The 9,860-nt window shown below is 41.2% G+C and overlaps 1 protein-coding gene across 1 annotated transcript in view; it reads right to left on the reverse strand.

Moving 5' to 3' along the window:
- Nucleotides 1-7,931, reverse strand: part of WASF3 (WASP family member 3) — an 84,294-nt gene extending 76,363 nt beyond the window's left edge. The window contains exon 1 of the mRNA XM_031066076.1: nucleotides 7,917-7,931. The gene's annotated coding sequence lies outside the window, so the exon portion shown is untranslated. The remainder of the gene's footprint in view (nucleotides 1-7,916) is intronic.
- Nucleotides 7,932-9,860: the final 1,929 nt, after the last annotated feature.

The raw sequence follows: 9,860 nt of genomic DNA on the forward strand, positions 1-9,860 counted from the left end.
CAATTTATACACAAGATAATTTCATTTCTCATCAAATAGTATGTCTTGTAAGAGATGCAAACAGATGATGGACTCTGGCTGGTGTTTACTATATGAAGTTCAACAACTCCTATGATGCAGCCCTCCTTTTCTCCTCTATCTCTCTATTGATTTCCATCACATAATTAAATTGTGAACTCTAAAAGGGAAAGCCATCTTTCATTTCAAGTACTGCTCAGCGTCTGGCCCAGCAGGGCTCTGAGCCCTTATTAGATCCCTGGCAAGGCTGCAATGCAAATAGCAAAGGGACTGCATCTGCCTGCTCACCAGCCCCAAGACTCCATGCTTGCCTAATGCAGAGGTCTTATATATCCACTGACACAATAGCTGGAGTGACAGATCACTACAGTGCTATTGTGCCAAAAGTGTTGTTATGAATATAAAGGATTGAGCCAGTTATTAATCATCTCAAAGCACTTTACATGGGCACAAACATAAATCACAGCACTCCATCCAGTTGGGTAATTACATTCTGCCACAATAAATTCCTTCTAAAATTTCTATCAATAGTAGTGCTTTTCACTTACAGTCTTAAACTTTGTTCTTTGTTGCTTTATACCACTAAATAGCTTGTGTATTTCTTTTCTGAGGTGATCAATTGCTTCCTATAGAAATTCAGATGTCTGCAGAGCTGTGGTATGTTCTTTATGCAGCTGTCAGAGAACTCTAAAAAGCCATTTCTTCATATTAAATTATGTATAAATGCACTTTTTTTTACTGTAAAGAAAATGCATGAATGATGTTAAGCAACAGAGTTCTTCAAGCAGTCTTTTTAAATGCCAGAAGAGTAAGCATAGATTCCTAAATTATATTTATCCCATTATGTCATCAAATCCAAAAGCATCCAGAAAAGAGAGAAAATACTCTAATCTCCTCCTAATGCACCTTTCAAAATCTCCACACAACTTGGACAGTTCTGAATATAAAATGGAAACTTCATTTCCAACTGGCTATTTATTATTTAGTATACAGTCTATATAGCTATGGATTCCTTTATAATACATGAAGGAAGCTTTTAATTAGTAAAGTAGGGAAGATTTGACCCTTTAGGCAGCCATGCTGGAGAGCATTTGGAGAACCTTGTGGAACTGCCGTTTCTGAAGCCTTGCAATGCTATTCATAGCTACCACTAAGGATTTGTTCCTCAGAGAGAGCAGCTCCCCCTGAACACAGGTGTTTGTGTACAAGTGGAAATGGCATACTGGAGCACTCCATGCTGGTGACAGTTTAAAGAAAATTAAATAAAGAATTTCCTTTGTTAAAGAAAATTAAATAAAAATCATTTTCCAGCTGCCTTACACGAGTACCAATGCACTCTTACAGCTTCCAAATAGAAGATAAATGGACCATCTTTTCAAAACAATGTCTTCAAAATTATGTATTACACCTGATATCATCAGTTTTGCAGCTATCTTTGGAAGCTTCTCTGGTTTAGCAGCAAACTAAAGAGATAAGCCAACACATACTAGGATCTGCATCGTTGCTTAGAAACAATCAGTTTGGGAATGGCGTAATCCTATTAGTCTGAGGAAGACCAAAATTTTAATAGACTTCATGCAATTCAGATGCAAACTCTTCCTCTCAAATCAAATTTTACTACTCATGTAACAGCTTTCCTCTTTTTTTTTCCCCTCCCTGCTAAAGGGCGTACAAAATGCCTCATGGCATTGCAACAATGAATAATGATGTGCTAAACCTTTATTGATTTGCTTGGCATTCTCATAGACTCCCCACTCCCAAACCATATGCACTGAATTACACAGTCATGTTTGCAGTATTAAAAATGCATTACATTCAAAAGAGAAGATTGGAGAACTTAAAGGATTGTTAATGGAATATAGAGGTCCAGATTATTCAAGCTGGGCTTGGCACAAGAGCACATCTGGGTGCACAGGAGGGATGCTGACACCACAGTTTTAGGAAACTCAATCAGTTGGCACATCTGATTAGAGTCCTGCTATTGTGAATGGAGAAACACCGGGATCTCCTGTGACTGAGCCAGAGCAGGGGCTCACTTTACTGTCCTACTCTTTCTCTGCTGAGTACAGAAAAAGCGTCACCACCTGAAAAGATGGTTGAAGTTGAGCAGAGCCTCAGGCCTACTCTGATGTATTTTCAGCTGTCTCAGGAGTCAAATCAACACCCTGGGGCTGCTGCAGCACCAGGAAGCCCTGTGCTCGTGCTGTGGTGCCAGCATGGGGGATGCTGACTCCTTTCCTCAGATCCAGGATAGAGAGAGGTCTAGTGATGACTCATAAAGACAACTTTCTGAATTCTAAGTGATGCAGAGCATCAAGAAAGAAACAGAGGTTGAAGTCTGTAGTCTTGTATAGCTACATTTCCAGTTTCAGGAGTATTGAACTAGGCACTGAAATCCATCTTTATTCAGAGGAGCTCTCATTTACACGCCGAACTCCCTTCCGCTTCAGTGGAGCAGAAACTTGTGTAAAGTGCACCATACACCTAATGCTTTCCCAATGGAATTATTTCCTGCCTCATGGCTGTACCTGCTGGCTCCAACCCAGCCAAGAAGGAGAGTTATCTAACCCTACTGTGTCAGTCTGAAATTCGCCTATTGGCTGTGGGCAGCTCCTTCTCAACAGATATCATGATCAGAGCTGCTATGACAGCCCAGATTCAGTTCATACCTGCTCGGCAGCCACTCAAAGGATGGGAGCAGCCTTACCAACAGACCTGCTTTTCACCCCAAGACACTTCTCTCTGAGGCAGAGTTGAGACTTGCAGGGCAGGAATAATGCTGAGATGCTACTGATGTTGCCTGGACTGAACTCCATTATCTCAGGCTGTCAAGCAAACTTGCACTTTTGACATTAAAAGCATGAATTACAAAAGTACAAATGGGAGATGATTCTCAAAAGGCATTTTTATAGCCAGCAGAAAGCTTTATGCCAATTGCTTAAAAAGGCTTTGAAAGTTTTCCAAGACAGCACAACACAGGCCCAGATCATTCCTACTGGTTTAGCTTCATAATTGCCTTCTCTTTCATTGCATACTTTTGTCTTTAGCTGAGTGTCTCCTACCCTGCTGCCCAAGTCCTCTCTCACTGCCAGTATGCTTCAGGAAGGGATGAACAGAGCTTCCTTTCCCACCCCACAAACGTGACCTGGCTGTGCCTCAGGTTGCCGTGGGCAGAAACACGAGGTGCACTTACCCAGATGTACCCAAAAATATTTCCAACATTCCCTTCATGAAGTATTAAGAAGCAAGTCCAGCTCTGAGGCACAGCACAGCTGACTGCCAACTCCTAAAACCTGGAGTGATCCCACAGCATTTGGCAATTTCTGCTTGGCCTACACAACACTCACAAAGCTCACAAAGCTTGACCTATTCTGTCACCAAGAATTACACAACCGGTTGAGAAGAGGAAGTGTATGTGTTTCAGCCAGCCCTACAAGTGCTGGGTTTTACTGAGACAGGTTTATGCAAGTAACTTGAATAAGAGATTGTACTCTGAGCTCTTCTGGAGGTTCCCAGAAGCCTTTTTTCACCTGCATAATGTCTGTCTTCAGCCAGTGCTGGAGGTCCAATGAATTTTTACGTGCAGCATTTGGATCAGAATTTTTCTAACCTTCTTTTCTGCCATTTCTGCACATGTTGTAGAAGAGCTAGTCTGACCTGAGCTCTCTGAGAGTATCCTAGACTGTTCTGCTGTTGTCTAGACCTCCTGGGCATTTGTATTTCCATCCTGAGATCTCCAGTGGTGCTGTCCTCATTCCTACATCCAAGCACTGAGAAAATTTTGAACTAGATGCTTCAGAAATGCAAAGCAATGGATAATAACCTCTTATCATTGGTGTTCCTTAACTACTTTTTCTCTTAGTAAGAAATCTGCCCTTTTTCTTGTCTTTTCTATACCTACAGCACTTTAATGATTGGATTATTTCTTATTTCTCACTCTTTGGATTTTTTAATATATTGCATTTTTATCTTGGCAAGACCTCTTGGGTTCTGTAGTGTTTAGACACATGATTCTTCCTTATTAATATGATATATACACACATATATGTGGGATACAGCTGTTTGTGCAGCTGGCTGATCCTGATGGTCAGGTTTTGCTGGGAAGATGTCAACACAACATGAGAGTGATGGTGTCAAAGTAGCTCAGCCCCTTTTTTTTTTTTCTCTAACTTTTCCTTGCCACAATCTGAAAGAGCTTTTCTACTCTGGAGTTATACCCAGCCTTCTAGTTCCCACCCCATATATCTCCAAGCAGTAGGGAGGTCTTTCAACTCCACATGTGATCTGAGCTCTTTTTACTTTGCTTGGCCCTGCAGGAAGCCTGGGTTTGGGAAGGCTGTGGATGCTGTTCATGTGGAAATGACCGCAGTCATCACAGTTCTTTGGGGTATCAGTGCTTGTAATGGGCCCTTACTGCAGTGCTGAGTTTCCAAGGTCTCAGGGCTGTGGTTCATTTGCCTTTTTTTTCCTGAACTTTCATTAATCTGCCTAGAGCTTTCTTTAAGCATAGTTAGTTGTATCTGCTATTTTTTTTAGTTTTCCCCTAATGACCAGGCAGCTATGCTTGACTACTTTTCCTTTTGCTTGTTTTTGCAGGCTATAATGATATTGTTTACACTGACAGTAGCAACCAAGAGCTCTTCCATGCAGAATGAAGCCCTCATGTCTAAACACACTGAATTGGTGTAGAGGAAGGCAGGATGATAGGAAAAAGGCCAGCGTCTGACATGGCAGAGCACAGGGCTGTAAACAACTCACCAATGGGCAGTTACAGAAATGAAGATCTGGGAGCTGCACAAAGCACATGTCAGGGGTAGCAAACAGCAAAGAAAAAGTATCAAACATAACTAAGATACGGTTGCAATGCAGAGTGGCAAATCAAGGTGTGAAATAAATTAGCAAATTTACAGAAATTATCCCAATTGGCTCCTAAGGGGAGGAGAAAGACACTAGCAACCTGACAAGGTACACAGGGGGGCTGTTGCTCCCCATCCCCTTGGTATGAAGTCATCAATCTGAGCACCCAGAAGGGCAGTGGAAGGGATTGCAAAACACTGGAAGAAGGACCAGACACTAGGAGAGGATACAACAATTTTTAGCTGTATTGTTGTTGTTGAAACTTTTTCCATAGTAATATTTTTCGCTTTTATTTCCTTTCTTTTCTATATTGATTACATCTGGATTAATAAGAATTCTTTTGATCAGATCATTTAGATTTCAAAAATGCTAACAGCAGATTCTTACCCCTACCCAGAATGCTTCCTTTTTGTCCATAACAAGATTTTGAGTTTAACATGTACAATAAATCCCCAATACTTTGGGGACTGAGGGAATTTCTGATTTCTCTCTCTGTTAACAGCTACCCACAGGCACCTGAAGGCACTAACATTCTCCCCATTTTCCCAGAGCAATGTGAGTAAGAGTGGGAAAGAGATGCTCAGCAGTTGCAGAGCAGCCATTACAGTCACTGGGCTGGAGTAGCGCTTTCACTGAAGCCCTACATAACCTCCCTCCTAGAGAGGATTTCTAATTCTTGTAAGAAACCTCGCTTTTCCCAATGGCTCTGCAGTGCATGCAGATAATTCCCATCAGCTCCTAACAGCTCTATGCTATGTGTTTTAATGTGCTTTTCTGAGTATGACAGAACAAGGTCCTGAGACGTGTGAGATCATCCCTGGCACCTTTGGTTTTGCACTGTAGCAAAGGGGCTGTAACACTGTGCTGAGATGGTTTTTAGCCAAGCACCACAGAGCAGAAGAAATCCCCAGCTGATGAGGGACATGTAGGATCCATTATCCTTATTCCTTGCCCACAGAGGCAGAGTCAGCTCTTAGCTGTTCTGGGTTTATGGTCATTTTGCCTGAGGAGAGCAATTTGAAGCAGGTGCAGCATCACCAAGAAATGAGGCCAGTGACCTGGAGTTTCAAAAGGATTTGAGCACCTAGATACAAGTACAACCTTGCTGCAAATACCCCACAATCCTCGGGACACTCCTCCCTCTACTACTGATTACTTGGAACAGTTTTTCCCCTGGTTATTTCAGCCCTTCCAACATTTGATAAAAAATTTCCAGCTCTCTGACAGAATTGATGAATTTAGGAGACAAAATGCCAGCATTTCCTTCTATAAGCACTGAGATAATTCACTGAATTTCCAAAGCTGCCACCTGCAAATCTCACTCAATATCAGCAGCTCCAGTGGGAATTCAGTGCTTCTGAGAGTCCAACAAGGAACAAAACCACAGGCTAAAGACAAACTGCAGAGAATATTGGTGAAAGGAATTGAGGAATAGTTTTCTGAGAGATGTGACATTCCCTGGAGAAAGGGTGTCCAACCTGGCTGCTCTATAGATTTTTAGGTTGCTTTTGTGAGGAAAAAAAAATCCTAATTATGAATGTGTACAAGAAAAGTTTTCACTGACAGATTTTCACCTAAATCCTTGCAGAAAAAGTGAATTAAAGAGGAATTTGAGTGGGGAAAGAACAGTGCTTGGGTCAGGAGATCAATCCCTTATGCACAGTGTATATGCCCTTCAATGTGCCTGCATTTTCCTTGTGTTTCCCAACTTTCTTCCTGCCCTTTAATTTAAGGTTGCATGTTCTGATAGTAAATGTCACACAGCTGCAGAAAGGAAGTCACAGACAGCCTGTAATTTACTGCCAAGCATCACTCTGAAGAAGTTTGCAATTTGTGATAATGGTATTGTTCCTTCAATTCTGTTCTTGTAGCTCATCCTTCATTACACAAAACACTTTACAAAGCCTTCTGTGTTTAGCAGCATTAGCCCCTCAAGCAAGAGATTACAGTAAGAATATTTAAAATTTTATTACTGCAGCTTTTTTTTCAAGTCCCTAGTGGCAGTGAGTACAAGGTATGAGTGGGTGGTGCCAGGAAAAATCATCCTTGTTTGTGTCAGGCAACAAATAAACCCCACATGTATAATACAACCTGACATGATAAACTGTCAGTGCAATTAGCCCTTGGATTAGTAATTTTATAATTCAGCTGTTCAGCAATGACTCAAACCATTGTATGCCATCTTTCAAGATATAAATAACTTTAGCAAGCAAAACAGACACCTGCAATTAATTGCTTCAAAATGCACTTTTACATTCCAGATATCTGATCTTTTTTCCTGATAAAACAGAAGATGATTTGAATTAAATGGATGGCCTTTACCCAAAGCAGTCTGAGGCTCAGATAGGAGTGTATAATCTGTGGCTGCCCTGGATGGGCTGGGAGGTGCACCTTTGCCCTACAATAGATAATTTCTCTGGTAAAGAATTTGCATTTTATGGTTTTCCCAGGCAAGAAATGCATCATCTCTTACCTCTAAGGAGAGGTGTGGGTGTGCACAGAGAATCACTGCACAGAATCACACAGGCAGGATTCAAAACAGACAGATGTGCTGTTTCTTCAGGTTAAAGCTTTGGTTTGCTTCTAATTATGATACTGGTCAAATCCACACAGGATTCAGATTGGTGAAACCCAAATTTACTTTGATGTGTGATATTGGTCTTGTTGAGTTTGCCCATCAATGACTCTCTCCAGACACATTAGTTGGTGCCACCAAGGGCCTCCCAAGGATGGGAGTGCTGAGCTCTGCTGCAGACCACATGCAATTGCCCAGGATCTGTGACACTTGGCACTTAGCTCACAGATTATTCTGCATTGTATCAGTACCCAATGCATCCTCTCAAGTGTTACAGATAAATAGCTGAACTTTTCCTCTCCTGTGTTCCACTATGATTTTTTCTTTCCCCCAACCAGGATATTACTTTCCTCTAAAGAAATCATTTCCAGTGGCTTTTGAGGAGTCTCTGGTTTACCTTGTTTATAAACCCACTTAATACCATAGCTGAAACCCACTGCCTTATATCTCATGTCTTTTTTCTCACCTTAGTACAATGAGAAAGAGGGAATCATGTGAGCAAGATCTTCATCTACTTCATGGAGAACTGACCCAAAACATGGCCTGTATTCAGACAAGAAAAGTTTCTCAAACTCTGGTAATATATATAAAAAGAAAACAGAAACAGCAATATGAATGATCCACCTTTTCCCTACCAATCATTAGCTATATTTAATTGAACACCAGGTCAATAAAATTTTGTGATCTGATAATTTCATAGAGTGGAATGAACTCAGACTAGGTAGTCAAGTTGATATGGTGTTTGTGAATTTAGATTTATTTTTCAAGACCAAATTTTATAGAGGTGATACAATTAGAAGGTAGCTCATAGTTAATCAATATTATAAAGAGCTCCAAATGCTTTGGTGGATAGATCATCATATATTGTTTTAGATACAAGTAAGATTGGTTGAGAGAAAATCATATTTTCAGAGAGATTCTTTGGATTATTTTTTTTTTTCAAAATGCATTGCTGTCGTGTTCTGACAAGATGAGCAATTCAGTTGCAGAAAAAAGGAACTACAAGACTTTGTGAGAGGGCTGAAAAAAGTCTACAGAAAATGCTTCCTTTGCTTTCTGGAAATCTGTAGCCAGTAATTTTTGTGTGATTGGTCAGGAGTAAATCTAGCAGATCTTTTACTCAGGCTCTGATTCATTGCAATATAACAGAAGTAAGAAGTGTCCTCTTGTAATTTTCTCCTCTTTTAGTACTAATATTTGCCTACTAAAGTAATTTCTTAAGTACAATATGCTTTGCTAACATATCCTAACATAGAACTTCTATTTTGATTTCTACAGGAAATGGTACCTGTGGTTTTCAGAGATTTGTGGCACATGCAGCTGGGCAGGCACGAGGCACCTTTGGGCAGCAAGGTCTGTTTTGGCAGCCCTTATATTCTAGGTATTTCCCAGATTTCCTTAGTTAGCAAAGAGCTCCACAGCAGCAGAGAACCCCAGAAGACATAATGAAACCTGTATGAACAAGACATTAAACACCAATTGCCGAATAATTACTGCCTTTACTGTCATCTTTGAATGGCTGGCCACATGCAGCTTGTCCAGCAAGCTGTGACTTCCATCTCCCCTGCAAAAGAACATGATTAGATGGGGTGACACTTCAGGCTGGCTGTGAACAGTAGGAGACATTTCACTGACTAGTCTCTAGAGGAGAAGAGAGGCTGGGAAAGATGTTGCTTCTACTTGCTGAGGACAGTTTACCACCAGAACTCAGCATTAAGAGATACCAGCCCTAGGAATAGCCTTTTCCAGATATTCTGTGAGTCCTTAGGGACTTGATTGTATCCCAGAGTGAAGGCTCCCTTACATCCCTCCTCTCCTTGTTAGTGTTTGTGATACCTGCAGATTGGCACCACTTCCTCTTCAGGCCCCTCTGAGCCCACCCCAAGAGTATACACAGACACTGCTGGTAAGACAAAGCCCCATTTACCCACCAAGAGATAAGTTCATGTTTCTGTTAGATGATTTGCCAGCAAAGCATAGATACAGTTTTAATCTCAGCCCTGCAACACGATGTGTCTGTTTGCTTGGGCTTTCTTACCTAAACATATCTCTGCTCTCAGCAGAAAGGGCTGGAGGCACCATCCCACCATCCTGGTGTCAACCTCTGCAATCCAGAAGCAGAAACCTCTTCCCCAGTGTGGAACTGCTTTATAGACCTTAGGACTGGAGTCAGATGTTAAAAAGCAAATGCTGAGAAGGATATTTAGGAGTCAGACTAAGGACTACCTGAAATACCTACAGTGTCTTTTCCCTGGTGTCCAGACAAGATAATGTAATATATTGCTATAACATCTTATGTCCTGTAACTGATCACAGGGGAAAGAAATGGTGAAACTCATATATTTTGCTGTCTACTTGCAGCCCAGATGCCCGTTTATATATTTCCTTATTTCCATCCTTCTCCCTCCAG

The sequence above is a fragment of the Geospiza fortis genome, unplaced genomic scaffold (genome assembly GCF_000277835.1).
Source record: "Geospiza fortis unplaced genomic scaffold, GeoFor_1.0 scaffold16, whole genome shotgun sequence".
Classification (NCBI taxonomy): domain Eukaryota; kingdom Metazoa; phylum Chordata; class Aves; order Passeriformes; family Thraupidae; genus Geospiza; species Geospiza fortis.